This window comes from Oratosquilla oratoria, chromosome 22 (genome assembly GCF_046742065.1).
Source record: "Oratosquilla oratoria isolate Oo_2021 chromosome 22, ASM4674206v1, whole genome shotgun sequence".
NCBI classification, from domain to species: domain Eukaryota; kingdom Metazoa; phylum Arthropoda; class Malacostraca; order Stomatopoda; family Squillidae; genus Oratosquilla; species Oratosquilla oratoria.
This window is the reverse complement of record NC_134798.1, coordinates 43,481,362-43,496,361: the sequence shown is the minus strand read 5'-3', so window position 1 is coordinate 43,496,361 and position 15,000 is coordinate 43,481,362. Positions and strand designations below refer to the sequence as shown.

The following is a 15,000-nucleotide window of genomic DNA, read 5'->3' as shown; positions in this document are numbered from 1 at the left end:
GCGTGCCTGGCCACTATAACGCCCGTGTCACACAATACGGCTGTGCCGGATGCGGCCAAATTGTGTTTGCAAGATCAAATAACTTATTAAAATCACCTGACGACAGTAGCTAGACCTTTGTATAACGACAGCAACAAGCCGCAACGGCCGCGCCGGGCAGTGTGACATTGGCTTAGGCGGCACAGGTCTGTGTGGTACGTAGAAGTGAAATATGTGGTGCATTCAAAGTAATTTGAGATATCTTGTCTTTCGTATCTTTTCTTGAATGCTTATTAGACCTGATACCAGTCGACGTCAAGAGTTCCTACACGAAACGGGACTATTAACTAAACTGCAAATACCCTTAGAATAAACTAATACATGAGATAACGCATGGCAACGGCGCGAGATAGTTACCATGAGGATAGAAGCGCTGGTAAACTACAGTCCACAACAACAACAATAACACCCTGTCTGCGTGCCCACAGTAAATCCTGCGGTAATTGCTAAGGTCTGGATTTCGTTGCTGAACGCGATAACTGCGGAGAGGGTGTGGGTGGGGGGGGGGGCAGCGTTCTTCCCGTTGAATTACAAAGGCGGAGCATACCGACAGGAGACCTTCTGGTCCATATATAGGTCGGATGCGAAAAAATTAACCGGTGGCAGACTGAATGGTACGTAAAGTAGACCAGATCACAATCGACGTATCAACCATAGTAGTTTGACATGGATTAAAATTTGAGACCTGTGTGTGTGTGTGTGTGTGTGTGTGTGTGTGTGTGTGTGTGTGTGTGTGTGTGTGTGTGTGTGTGTGTGTGTGTGTGTGTGTGTGTGTGTGTGTGTGTGTGTGTGTGTGCGCGTGCGTGCCTATTTGTGTTGTACAAAGAAAGTGTGACATCACTCTGTCGTTCCAAATTAGTCTTGGTTTCATTTGTGATTATTTATTGAACTATTTCCTCTTATTCCACGGGTTGACGCACCTTTACACAAATTATCTTTTTATTTCTATTTATTTTTAATGAGCTCCCAAACCAAGATAACCTTTTTGTAAATTTTATTAACTTCTTTCATTGATATGAACACAATGATTGTCATCTCTTCTTCTTATATGATTTGTTCGGTAGACTATTTTGTTTCCCGTTCTTTGTGTTATTTGGACCATGTTTTTGTTAATTTTGTGTAAGGATCACACCAGTACTGCACATTCTTATTTTGGTCGGATAAGATCCTCGATTATATATATATATTATATATATATATATATATATGTATATATGTTGGTACATTGTGACAAGTTGATGAAGGTGGAAAAAGAAGTCACGGGTCTAGTTCCGAGTAACTGAGTTTATTCCTGACCGGTTTCGCTCTATGCATAGAGCGAAACCGGTCAGGAATAAACTCAGTAACTCGGAACTAGACCCGTGACTTCTTTTTCCACCTTCATCATATATATATATATATATATATATATATATATATATATATATATATATATATATATATAACTACAAAGTAATGTCGTAATACATTCTTAAATTTCAACAAGAACCCACTGTGTTGGATAAGAGGAAATTAAATAGACGATATCGAAATATATGGATATCGTCTATTTAATTTCTTCTTATCCAACACAGTGGGTTCTTGTTGAAATATATATATATAAATATATATATATATATATATATATATATATATATATATATATATTATATATATATATATAATTTCTCCTCTCTCTCTCTCTCTCTCTCTCTCTCTCTCTCCCTTTCTCTCTCTGTTTCTGTCTCTCTCTCTGTCTCTCTCTCTTTCTCTCTGTCTCTCTCTCTCTCTTCTCTGTCTCTCTCTCTGGCTCTATGTCTCTGTCTCTCTATGTCTATCTGTCTCTGTCTGTATCTCTCTCTGTCTCTATCTTTATCTGTCTCTCTGTCTCTCTTCTGCCTCTCTCTGTCTCTTTCTTTGTCTCTATCTCTCTCTGTGCCTTCTCTCTCTCTCTCTCTCTCTCTCTCTCTGTCTGTCTGTCTGTCTGTCTGTCTGTCTCTATGTCTCTGTCTCTGTCTCTGTCTCTGTCTCTCTCTCTCTCTCTGTCTCTCTCTCCCTGTCTCTGTGTCTGTCTCTCTCTGTCTCTGTCTCTCTCTCTCTCTGTCTCTCTCTGTCTCTCTCTATCTCTCTCTCTCTCTGTCTCTCTATCTCTCTCTCTCTCTCTCTCTCTCTAGGCAGTGGACTGTCACTATTATGCTCGTTGAAAGCTCATATATCTTGCCAACAGTCTTGCCGGTGTTTCTTATCAAATGACAAATTATATCCAAGAACAACAGTCCCAAATCATCCTCTTTCGTTTTCGCCATTGTTTCATTTCCCATCGAGTCAGCCATTTAGAGGGTCTTTGTCCTTTTGCTCGTTTCCGATACTTTGCATTTTTTTTTCTACATTGTGTGTACCTGTGATTCACCACGGTCTTAGATCAAGTGTTGGATTAGTGACTGACAGGTGTTACCCTCTCGGATGCGGGCTCAGAACTCATCTATATCCCGATTTATGGGTAATGCTTGTGTGTGTGTGTGTGATTAACCATGGTCTCGGATCACGTGTTGGACTCGTGATCGACAGTTATTAATCTCCCGGATGAGAGCTCAGAGCTCGTATGACCGTCCTTACACGCACACACCCCCAACTCCCCGCCCACGAGAGTTGGAGTAACACCCCGCAGCGAAGCGATACTAAATTATTTCAGGCCTAGGCGGGAGTCGAACCCGGACCGCCGTAGTGGTAGGCGAGAACTCTAACCACAGCGCCACGAGGTAGGTGTGTGTGTGCGTGTGTGTGTGTGTGTGTGTGTGTGTGTGTGTGTGTGTGTGTGTGTGTGTGTGTGTGTGTGTGTGTGTGTGTGTGTGTGTGTGTGCGCGCCAGAGAGAGGGAGAGAGGTGGATAGTACCTGTATAAGCGAGTAAAGTGTTCCTATCTCTTGTGTATACACTCTCATATACACACGCGCATGCCTCTGCCTGGAGACCTGAGCCACCATTATGTATGTGACCGATCCCGGAGAGGCACCGCCGAGGCACTCCCGGGGGAGGGGTGGGGGGGAGGTGGGGCGGGGGAGGGGAGAGGCACTATTTGTCGGATACCCTCAGGCAAACCTCACTCTACGTGCGACCCCCGTGGTGGTAAGGTCGCACCGTTTTCCTCTCTGGTGGTGTGTGTGAAACAAGTGGTGCAAAAACGTTGACTCTAGTTTATGGTGTTTACGTGGTGGGTGGCGTGTGGTGTTAGTAGTGAACTTAAAAAACGGGTTGATGATGTTGGTGTTGTTGTTGTTGTGGTGGTGGTGGTGGTGGTGCTGCTGGATGTAAAAATTGATTACAGAACCTGGTGAAGTAAAAATTGGTGTTAAGTGGTGGTGGTGGCTGATGGTGATAGCAGTGTTGGTGGTGGCTGATGATGATAGCAGTGTTGGTGGTGGAATAATAACGTAGTTAGCCATCACCAACAATTAATCAACTCTACCTATCTACCTCTCCCTCTCTTTCTCTCTTTCGCTTTCTTTCCCTCTCTCTCTTTCGCTTTCTTCCCCCCCCCTCTCTCTCTCTCTCTCTCTCTCTCTCTCTCTCTCTCTCTATATATATATATATATATATATATATATATATGTCTCTGTCTTTGTATGTGTGTGTGTGTGTGTGTGTGTGTGTGTGTGTGTGTGTGTGTGTGTGTGTGTGTGTGTCTTTCTCTTTCTCTTTCTTTCTCTTTCTTTCTCTTTATCTTTCTCTCTCTCTCTCTCTCTCTCTCTCTCTCTCTCTCTCTCTTTATCTGTCTCTGTCTTTCTGTGTGAGTGTGTGTGTGTGTGTGTGTGTGTGTGTGTGTGTGTGTCTGTCTGTCTGTCTGTCTGTCTGTCTGTCTGTCTCTCTCTCTCTCTCTCTCTCTCTCTCTCTCTCTCTCTCTCTCTCTCTCTCGCTCTCTCTCTCTCTCTCTCTCTCTCTCTCTCTCTCTCTCTCTCTCTCTCTCTCTCTCTCTCTCTCTCTCTCTCTCTCTCTCTCTCTCTCTCTCTCTCTCTCTCTCTCTCTCTCTCTCTCTCTCTCTCTCTCTCTCTCTCTCTCTCTCTCTCCCCTACCCTCTGGTGTAGGTGCAATACAGACATGTCCCTAATTATGGTGTTCACGTAAGCACCATAGAGTACAAAACTTCGGGATTAGGTGTTATAGCTCTGCTTGTGGTGATAGAAACAGTGCTAGCCCTGGTCATCTTAAGCTCCACAGCACCGAAGCTCGTGATAACATAGCACCAATCCTTGTGATAACGTGTTATGTTGAGTCTGATAGAGGGACACAGGCGTAACGTGTTAACACAGCACTGAGGTCTGTGTTAGTATGGTAATAGTGTTTGTGATAGCATAACACGGGTATCTATCACAATAGCATAAAACCTGAAGATATCCATAGACTGTGTTTTGATATTATGAAATTTTGCTGGATGTAGTATGTGTATGTTATAGTGCTCTGCCTAAGTTTTGTACAGTCGGTACTTTAGGGACTTTGTTGACACCCTTACGGACCAGACCCACGAAACGTTATTTTGGAATTGGAGAGTGGTTTCATTTCTACCTTTCCTCCGTTCCGCTGCCCTCCTTCAATCTCTCCCTTCGCCTCTAAGAGTCTTTGGACGATGATGATGATGATGATTAATTAATAATAGTAATAACAGTAGTTAATGATAGTAATAATGATAGTAATAATGATAATAATAATGAAAGTGATAATGATAGTAATAATAATAGTAATAATAATAATGAGTAATGATAATAATAATGATAGTAATAGTAATAATAATAATAATAATATAATTATATATAAGTGTAATGATATTAATATAATGATAATTCATTTATATCTATGACGATATGATAGTAATATTATAACACTTATATTATAGCAACAATAGTAATGATGATTGTTGCCTCGAATTTCACTAAGTGGAAAACCCACAACCCTACATTGGATGACAACGATACTTCGGCCCCTCCCACAAATCTCTCTGTGAAGAAACTTTGGATTTTTAGTGGGATGGGATCAGTCGCCGGTTGTCAGCTCCTCATGTGTGAAAAGGTGCAAGAACTGCAGTTGATGTGGGGATATCTTGGATCCAGTCTTGACACTGAATGCCAGCCCCTTGGGGTTGCACTTCCTAATGGAGGTGATGGGCAGCAGGATAACACTGCTTTTTATAGTCGACGAAATACTAGAATATGTTGAATCTATTTTTTCATGTATTTATTTATTTATGTATTTGCATATTTATTTAATTTCTTCCAACCGTTCGATGACGTCGAAAAAATGCTAAAATATGTATCTGTTTTTATTATTCATTCTATCTATTTATTTAATTTCTTCCATATCAAGGTGAACGGCTTACGTTTCAAAAGTGAGTATGGTTGCCATTGATGATTGTTGTGGTTGTAAATATAAAGGTTATAACTATCCGTTGCTTGAATGGAATCGTCTGATGTTAACCAGAATAAAATATGTAAAATGCACCATCTTTTGTACGTGGTGGCGTTTTGCTTTTCGTTTTGGTGCCGTCAGGTGATTTTATTGATATGTATATTTTTGAAATGGACAAAGATGGCGACGCACGATAGGCAGAGGTACGTTGTTGGCGACATGACGTCACGACGCGATGACGTCATGTCGCCTGTCAAGAGATGGCGTCTGTGAGACTTTCTTTCCTAATTCGGATGAAATGGATCCCAGGACTGGATGATGAGGGACAATCCCACGTTTCTGCGTGGATGACTGAATAGTTCCCGAATGACTACGACGGTTACAAAAGGGAGCGGATGTGGGGCTGGTCGAGCATGACTACGTATACAGACTCCACCACGCCGGAGAGGATGATGATAACGTTATATGCAGTGATTGTGTGTTCGTGAATTCAAGTAAAGTGACATTATGGGCAAATAACACAAGAATTTCTTATATAGAAATTATAATTCTTTATTATTTATTATTTGTTATTTAGAATGAAATGGAGAGGTGTTACTGTGATATATATATATTTTTAGTATCAGGTGGTTAATAAATATGACGTATGTACAATAGAATTACTTGCCAACATAGGGACTTCAGCAATGAGTGACACACCCATATGGACCAGAGTCACGTAGTGTTCTTTTATACTAATCCCCGACTCATAGGAGGGTAGCCCCGGAAATTGATGAGATCGCCTGTGGCATAGCCAGAATAAAATATGAAAAGTGCCAACCGCTACGGAAGTGGTCAAACGTAATATGTATCCTTGCAGAATGATCTACTACAAAATCTGTCTTATTTTCTTTTGTCTTTGTTTCTTTATTGTTTTATAGTGACAAAGGGAAGTCCTGGAAATGCTGTGTACATATCAGCTCTATTCTCTCTCCCTCTCTCTTACTCTGTCTTTCTATCTCCTTCTCTCTCTCTCTCTCTATCTCTATCTATCTATCTATCTATCTATCTCATACTCTCTCACACTCTCACACACTCACTTATTCTCACTTTTTCTCTATCTCTCCCCCTCTTCCCTCTCTATCTCACACTCTCTCACTCACTTTTTCTCTATCGCTCCCTTCTCTAACTCTCTCACATTCTCTCACACTCTCACTCTCTCTTAATTTCTCTCTCTCCCCTCTCTATCTCTCTCACTCTATCTCTTTCTCTCCCCTCTCTCTATATCTATCTCGCACTCTAGACTCTGACTCTCACTTTATCTCTCCCTCTCTCCCTTCTATCTCTCTCTCACATTTTCTCACACTCTTGGTCTCTCTCTTTCTCTCTTTCTCTCTTTCTCTCTCTCTCTTTCTCTCTCTCTCTTTCTCTTTCTCTTTATCCCCTTCTCTTTCCTTTCCTTTCTCGTATGGGATACTGACTGCAGTTGATATTTTAGTGTTTAGTGACATCCCTGCAGGGGATGTCACCAAACACGAAGTCCTTTCATTACTAGAAACCAATCTTTACTGAAAAAATATATACTAGTTTCGTTTATACCTCTTCTGTCCCTCCGCTCTGCTAACTTACTTACCCCTTTCCTTTTCTACCTGTTACCCTCGACGAGACGGCGCGAGACTGCCAACAAGGATAGAAGCGCTAGTAAAACGCTGTCGTCCTTAACTACGGCAACAGTAATAATAGGAACAAAAATAAAAACCAACAATAGCAACAACAATAACAACAGCATCAATCTCAACGACTCGACCTCTTCGGTGTGATAATAAACCCCAAGGGTCTATAAACGATGGTTATTGATAAGAAATGATTCAGGACTTCCCCCCCTTTCTCCCCTCTCCCCCTTTCCCCCTCTCCCCCTCTCTCCCCCTTTCCCCCCCTCTTTCCCCCTCTCCCCCGTTTCCCCCCTTTGCCCCTCTCCCCCCTTTCCCCCTTCCCCCCTCCCCCCCTTCCCCCCTTTCCCCCCTTTCCCCCTTTCCCCCTTCCCCCCTTCCCCCTTTTCCCCCCTCTCCCCCTTTCCCCCTCTCCCCCTTTCCCCCTCTCCCCCTCTCCCCTTTCCCCCTCCCCCTTTCCCCCCTCTCCCCCCTTTCCCCCCTTCCCCCCTCTCCCCTTCCACCTTTCATTGGGGGGAGGGGGGGAGACGTAGGCCTAGTTTGTGGCCTCCTGTCACTTTGGCGAGACTCCAGTTATGATTATTAGTGGAGATGAGGTGGCTGGACAACGGGGGGCCCTGCAAGCTCACGCACATAATGGTGGTCTTCATGATTGAAGTTTTAACAAACCAGGAAGTGATTCAGGGTTGCTTACTCTTTCCTTTCGTTGCTGTGTGAAATTCAACCTGATTGTTTCTCTCTCTCTCTCTCTCTCTCTCTCTCTCTCTCTCTCTCTCTCTCTCTCTCTCTCTCTCTCTCTCTTCATGTTTCATTTTAACAAACTCTTTTTTTTTTGCCAAATGCGATATTAATACTTTTATCTATAAATTATATTTCTTCGTTTACCAATTTGTCAATAATGTAATTTATTTTTTCTATACTATTATTGTTATTGTCATTATTATTCTTTTGTGCGCGCATTTGAATCACAACGTTGTTGAGTGAATCTCGGGTACATAGGTTCATTATTTATCAAATGCGTTGCAAGGATGGAACGCGATACTTGCACACTTTGTTTTTATAACATTGTTAAGTGATTTTCAGGTATTCCGGTACATTATTTATCAAATGTGTTGTAGGGACAAGGGAAGCCTTTTCCTATATTTAATCATTATTTATTATTCATTCATTTATTGATTGTAAGAAGAAATCTTGAGAATATCAGGTGGACACTTTTATTTGATTCCATAATGAACCGTAGGGCATTTGATAACAAGATACGAACCAGCGACCTGTTTCCTCATGTCATTATTTATCAAATGCGTCCCGTCCGCAGATAAATGTGTGTGTGTGCGCGCGCGCGTGTGTGTGTGTGTGAGATTCACCATGGTCTTGGATCACGTGTTGGACTCGTGATCGACAACTATTACCCTCCCGGAAGAGAGCTCAGAGCTCATATATGACCGATCTATAGGTAATGCTGTGACCTTACACACACACACACACACACACACACACACACACACACACACACACACACACACACACACACACACACACACACACACACACACACACACACACACACACACACACACACACACACGTTGGAACAAGTTAGATGAGAAAGTGGTGTGTGCAAAAACAATACATGAATTTATAAATAGTTTAGATAAAAATGAGATACGAAAACGGGACACCACGAGCATAGCTCCCCTTCCCGTAAAATACAACTAGGTAAATACAACTAGGTAAATACAACTAGGTAAATACAACTAGGTAAACACACACACACACACACACACACACACACACACACACACACACACACACACACACACACACACACACACACGTTGGAACAAGTTAGATGAGAAAGTGGTGTGTGCAAAAACAATACATGAATTTATAAATAGTTTAGATAAAATGAGATACGAAAACGGGACACCACGAGCATAGCTCCCCTTCCCGTAAAATACAACTAGGTAAATACAACTAGGTAAACACACACACACACACACACACACACACACACACACACACACACACACACACACACACACACACACATCTTCCAGCCCACGAGAGTTGTAGTAACGACTCGCAGGGCAGCGATACTGAAATTATTTCGGCCCTGGACGGGATTCGAACCCGGACTGCCGTAGTGTGTGTGTGTGTGTGTGTGTGTGTGTGTGTGTGTGTGTGTGTGTGTGTGTGTGTGTAGTTAGATAAGAATAGAATAATAGAATAAAATATTATTAAACAATATCGATTAAGATTTATCGACACAAGGAAAAGATAAACTAAATTGGAAGGGAATAACCGTTTTTTAACCGTTGGGCAGAGTCTGTCCCTGATACAAATCAGAGCAACGGTGGCGGTTTCAGTTACTACAAGAACCGAGACGTTGCTTCTGCGGTTAAGACGAGTGTAACCGCCACTACCAGAGTCCCCAAGTCTTAACCGACCCACTGACCGCTGGCTCGCGGGCTGCGGTCGCCGAGCCCCGACATGACGTCAATGATTTCAAAGAGGAAACGTCACAGCCAGTAGTGACGTCATCAGTTCAGTGACGTCACTGTTATAGGTCCGTAGCTTTCGTGGCCGATATTGTTTCTAGATTTTTTTTTATTCTAGATTAATTGGAACAGTTTTATTAAATGTAGAAATTATATCTGACGTTGAGGGAGGATTTTATATTTGAAATTAAAAGCTATGAAATGGTGGCGATCTGGTCGTGGGAGTTCAACAAACATGACTAGTTACGTGAGATCGCACGTCTGGTAACGTGTATGATAAGTTTTTGTTATGGTTCACGTCACTGTGAAATGTTTGCAGCTAAATTAGTTATTAAACTTTATTGATAACTGCTTGTTGTTCTTACATTTTTAATATTTTATTTTATATTCTGAATGCATAGGGATGTGTGTATGTTTGTATGTATGTGAGTGTGTGTGTATGCATGTGTGTGAATGTGAGTGTGTATATGCATGTATGTGTCCTTGTATGTATGCATGTATGTGTGTGTATGTATGCATGTATGTGTGTTTATGTATATGTATGTGTGTGTATGCATGCATGTATGTACGTGTACGTATGCATGTATGTGTGTATGTATGCTTGTGTGTGTGTGTATGTATATATGTACATATGTATGGGGTAGTTGTTGTTGTTTTAAATGGAAAAACTTCTGGATGGAAAAGTGTTGCAAGTGGAGTTCCTCAGGGTTCCGTTCTTGGGCCACTTCTATTCATAGTATATATAAATGATATAGACCATGGACTAAAATCTACTGTTTCCAAATTTGCTGATGATACAAAACTGTGCGGAGTGGCAAATGATCACTCAAACCAATTAGATATTCAAGAAGATTTAGATAAATTACAGCAATGGTCTGAAAAGTGGCTAATGAAATTTAACACAAGTAAATGCAAGGTAATGCACATAGGTAAAAATAACAGCAAGTACGATTACAAGTTATTTGGAAATTCGTTAACAAAAGTGGATAGTGAAAAAGATCTCGGCGTAATTATCAGTAACGACCTCAAATCATCCAAGCAGTGTATTTCAGCCTCTGAGAAAGCAAATAAGATTCTGGGATTGATTGCGCGATCTTTTGATTTCAAAAGTCCATCACTCATTAACAAGCTATATAAATCGTTAGTTCGTCCACATTTGGAATACGCTGTTTCCGTATGGTCACCGAATCTCATTAAAGACATTGACAGACTGGAAAAAGTACAACGGCGAGCCACAAAACTGATTCCAAATATCAAAAATAAATCATACGAAAATCGACTTAAGCACATGAATCTGTTTTCCCTAAAAAAGCGTAGACTCAGAGGTGACTTGATACAGGTCTTTAAGATTTTAAAGGGAATTGACAACATCAAAAGTGACCAAATTTTCACATTGAATGAGAATCAGACAAGAAACAATGGTCTCAAACTGTCCGGAAATAGATTCAATTTGGAAGTAGGTAGAAACAACTTTGCCAACCGTGTAGTTAATGAATGGAATAAACTTCCTGCACAGGTAGTGCAATGTAGTTCAGTTCGAAGCTTTAAGAATCATTTAGATAAATACCTAAGTAAGATGCTGTAATTATTATAATTTATGTTATATTATTTGTTTTTGTTTTGTTATAATTTGTCTGTCTGATTTTCATTTATTATTAGTTATATGTCAATTTATTATCATTTACTATTTACCTGTTTGTTTGTTATTCAACTATACCAATGCATTTATTTATGTATTTTAATTGATATTTACATTGTTATATTTTTAATTTATTATTAATATTATTTTTTTTTTTTTTTTTTTTTTTTTTTTTTTCATCCGACCTAGATATGGATCAAAAGGTCTCCTGTCGGCATGCTTTGCCTTTGTAATCCTTTGCCTTTGTAATCCTTTGTAGTCAGAATATATACAACGAAATTCATAAACGGGATTAATGGAGACGGGTTTTAATCTCGGGCAAGTGGGAAAATTTCCTTCAGCTGAATAAAATCGCCTGACGACTGTCATTGTCGAAACTTGAAACAGAATTCTTTCTTGAATCGTCACACCGTGAATCATGTGAATCATATTTTGAGTATGTCTTCAGTAACCTTGAATCTCTATGATAATTACAGGGATACAGTCTGAATCATGACTGTTAAGGTTATGTACATTTCTTTGCATTTTTGTTTATTTTTTGTTTTTTGTTTTTTCTCGTGTTTTTAATCATTGCACGTTGTTCTTACGGCCAAGCAGGATGTTCGTGATCGATGATGGAGATGTTTTAAAGATTTTTTGTTGTTGTTGTATATTTGTTGTTAGGTATATTTTGAGTTGTCTGTGATTTCGTTAGGGTATTTGTCAATTTCTGTTTTTATTTTCATCCTTTTTTCTATGTTTTATTTTTGGTTTCATTTATTTGAATTATTTCATTTACTTGTATGTGATTCATTATTATTTTCTATTTAATGAAATCTAACATTGTGTTTATTTTACGTATTTGTTTATATATATATATGTATATATATAATATATATATATAAATATATATATATATATATATATATATATATATATATATATATATATATATGCAAAGTAGACCACTTGGAAAAAGAAACTAACGAAGCAGAGCGCTTTCGTATATACATCTTCTGAAGATGTAATATACGAAAGCGCTCTGCTTCGTTAGTTTCTTTTTCCAAGTGGTCTACTTTGCATAAGTGAACACACGTACCCGTGTTCTTATTAGCATATATATATATATATATATATATATATATATATATATATATATATATAATGTGTGTGTGTGTGTGTGTGTCTTGAGCTTTAGGTATTTCAATTTTGCCAAATTTATGAAGCTCGTTAAGAACAAAAAATAAAAAAATAAAAAAAATGAAATAGATGATCTGTGGTGGTACGGCCTTGCAAGTGAGTGATGGAGCCCAGCAGCTGCTGGCGAGAAGAGAATAGCCTCCCTCCCAAGAGGCAGAAATGCCTCCGGGTGTCAAGTGTGAAGATCCATTTGTTGGTCCATTTACCCGTTTATTTGTTTTATCGTTTATTCGTGCTGGCAGCAGTCTCCCAAGATGGCGGAAGCGTCTGAATTGTTCCTGCGATTGTTCGGTTGCCAGTTTTTTTTTTTTTTTTTACATTTATATTACTGACAGTTCCTAGATTATTAAAGAAAAGATAAATGTCCGTAGAGCACCGCTTCGGGGAGAGGAAGAACATGGCAAATGGGTACACACACACATGTACACACACGCACAGACACACATGTACACACACGTACACACACATGTACACACACGTACATATACACACACACATGTATACATAAGCAAGTGGTCGTTGAGTATCAGCGAAGACTACAAGCCGGAATTAGGCTAAGCTGATTATACGGAGGCGGGAAATCCTCTGCTCTATACCCGGCTGCCGCATATGGGCTATATGGTGTGCCCCCGCCTATTATAGCCCAATACTCTGGTCTCCTAGCCCACTTACTGTTAAGTCTCCTACCCCGCCCCCTTTTTGTTGTGTGTGTGTGCGCGCGCGCGCGCGTGTGCTCTAATTTGTTCTATTTCCACCAAAAATAAAAATACTATTTAGAAATATTGGTATTGAGGATTTAGATTAAGTATTTGAATTTAATTTTCTTGAAGTGAAACCGGCTGGCATTGTAAATTCAGGTTATATTTCAGTGATATTTCAGTTTATATTTCAGTGATATTTATATCCCAATAATATTTCCTGAAATGAAAACCTGCCAGCCAGGACTCGAATGCAGTCGATTTATGGTGCGCTAACCACTGGACCACGACGACCCCCCTGGGAAAAGAGGGAGAGAGGGAGAGAGAGAGAGAGAGAGAGAGGATGGGAGGTAAATTGAATGAGAGGGAGGAAAAGAGAGATGGTATGAGGAAGGGAAGGGGAAATGGATGGAGGAAGAGGGAATGGAGGTAAGGAGGAGAGAGGGAAAGAGGAATGGGAAGAGGGAAGGAAGAAGAAAGACTTGTGAGAGAGGAAGAAGAAAATAGAGGAGGGAAGGAAACAGAAATGGGGGAGAAGAAGAGAGAAAAAGAAGAAGAAAGAGAGAACTGGGGGAAGAAGAAGAAAGATTTGGAAGGAGGGAGGGAGAGAGATTTGGAGTGAGAGAGAGGGGGGGTGGTGAAGGGAAAGTGGGGGGATGGGGGGGGGAGATGCCGTGCTCCTAAGAAGGAAGTCCACCCGAAATCCGCGGGGATTGGGGGATGGGGGGGTGGTGCGCCTTCTCTGTAGAGGATTACGTCGATGTAGCGGGCAACCGAGATTGAAGGTTGCCCACTTGTGGTCGCCCGCTTGTGACGGTGGAGGAGGAGGAGGGGGAGGTATCCAAGGATGAAGAAGAATCCAGGGTCTACAGAGATTCCAAGGTTGTGTTAATGTGTGCCTTCAAGGATTATATATATATATATATTTTTTTTTTGCCTGTCACGATGGTCAGTATGTTGTGTTTTGTTCCTTGTAGATTGCTGTAGTGGAAATAGACTGAGTAATGGTATTAATATCAATGATGATGATGATGTTGGAGAAATCAGGAAGGAAATGATAGAATTCGTAATTTGATCATTGTATTGATATATATATATATATAATATATATATATATATATACATATATATATATATATATTAATATATATATATATATATATATATATATATATATGTGTGTGTGTGTGTGTGTGTGTGTGTGTGTGCTCGCTCGCGCGCGCAACACTAAATGTGTCCCAGTGAACAGATTTACATTTATCAACCCCAATTCACTTTAATTCTAATCCATCAACGTCGAGGAACTCTAGGAGGCATACATGCAGAATTTGATACGTGGTCTAGCTAAGGACTCAAACCTCCGCTCTCTCTCTCTCTCTCTCTCTCTCTCTCTCTCTCTCTCTCTCTCTCTCCACACAAACCCCCACAAAAACACACACACACACACACACACACACACACACACACACACACACACACACATATATATACATATATATATATATATATATATATATATATAATATAAGAAAAACGACACCTACAAATAGATTAAGGCCTTATATACTCCACCTCCCTCTCTATCTCTGTCCGTCTGCCCGTCTGTCTGTCTCGTCTGTCTTGTCACTCAGAGCCATGCTGCATAGGCGCAGACAGAAGGAGAGAGCCGATAACTGGAGTGGAAATAATATCGATCCGTTTTTTGCCACCCCCGGTCACCGTGGTCCGGTGCTAGCGTGTCCGGCTCATCGCGCTTTGTATTTCGCAGGCTCGAGTCTTGAAACTAGGGACACGTGGTGGTCACCGGCACCCGCGTGGAATCGTTCTCAGGCTCCTTGATGGGGAAGGAACGATAACCAGAGCTTCTATCCAGAACTGAGAGAGAGGGTAAAAGTTATAAATTATAGAAATAAAATTCTGAGT

The 15,000-nt window shown here is 40.6% G+C and overlaps 1 protein-coding gene across 4 annotated transcripts in view; it reads left to right on the top strand.

Annotated features, from left to right (window-relative positions):
- Positions 1-3,064: 3,064 nt before the first annotated feature.
- LOC143037499 (uncharacterized) overlaps positions 3,065-15,000 on the top strand; it is a 259,649-nt gene continuing 247,713 nt past the window's right edge. For 2 of the 4 annotated variants that reach the window (XM_076205819.1, XM_076205813.1), the window contains exon 1: positions 3,130-3,228. The gene's annotated coding sequence lies outside the window, so the exon portion shown is untranslated. Of the gene's footprint in view, positions 3,229-15,000 lie in introns of all 4 variants that reach the window. The other 2 variants (XM_076205816.1, XM_076205817.1) reach the window with 2 other exon arrangements.